Source organism: Alligator sinensis, unplaced genomic scaffold (genome assembly GCF_000455745.1).
Source record: "Alligator sinensis unplaced genomic scaffold, ASM45574v1 scaffold1409_1, whole genome shotgun sequence".
Classification (NCBI taxonomy): domain Eukaryota; kingdom Metazoa; phylum Chordata; order Crocodylia; family Alligatoridae; genus Alligator; species Alligator sinensis.
The window spans coordinates 66,974-67,704 of record NW_005843442.1 but is presented as its reverse complement, the minus strand read 5'-3'; the positions used below and the strand labels follow the sequence as shown (position 1 = coordinate 67,704).

At 57.9% G+C, this 731-nt stretch overlaps 1 protein-coding gene across 2 annotated transcripts in view; it reads left to right on the top strand.

Moving 5' to 3' along the window:
• Nucleotides 1-731, top strand: part of LOC102376848 (sodium/nucleoside cotransporter) — a 10,900-nt gene that overhangs the window by 1,239 nt on the left and 8,930 nt on the right. The window lies entirely within an intron of this gene.

The following is a 731-nucleotide window of genomic DNA, read 5'->3' as shown; positions in this document are numbered from 1 at the left end:
CAACCAACCCCCCCATCCAACCAGCACCCCCAACACCCCACCCTCATTCAACCATCTCCCCAAGCCAATGCCAACACCCACACCCAAGACCCTCAACCCTACACCCCACCCCTACTCCATTGACACCCCAACCTGATCCCTATCCCCAGCCAACCAACACCCTAAGTCAATGTCAATACCCATACCCAAGACCCACCCAACCAATCTGACTAACACCCCCAACATCACCCCAAGTCAATGCCAACGCCCACGCTCAACCAAGACCCCCCCACCCTCAACCCAGCACCTCCAGCCCACCCCAGCCAAAACCCCTAACCAACACCCCCTCCCTTATGCAACCAGCCTCCCAACTCTCAACCCAACACCCCAAAACATCCCCAACTTCACGCCAATGACACCCAGCACTGTCACTCCAACCTAACCAACGCCCCCACTGCCACAACCAACACCTCAAGCCAACACCCCACCCAAACCCCAACACCTCCATCTCTACCATCCAGCACCCCTGACTTTGACCCAACACCCTCTTCTCTACTCCACCAACACCCCAACCCAATTCACACTCCAGCTCAACCCAACCAACACCCCAACCCAACACAAACACCCCCCACCATCTACCTAGTACCCCAACCCAACACCCTCAGCCCTACCCAACCAACTCCCCCACCTTCAACCCAACACCCCTACCCTCGACCCAAATAGCACCCTGCCCACCACCCCCACCTCCAACC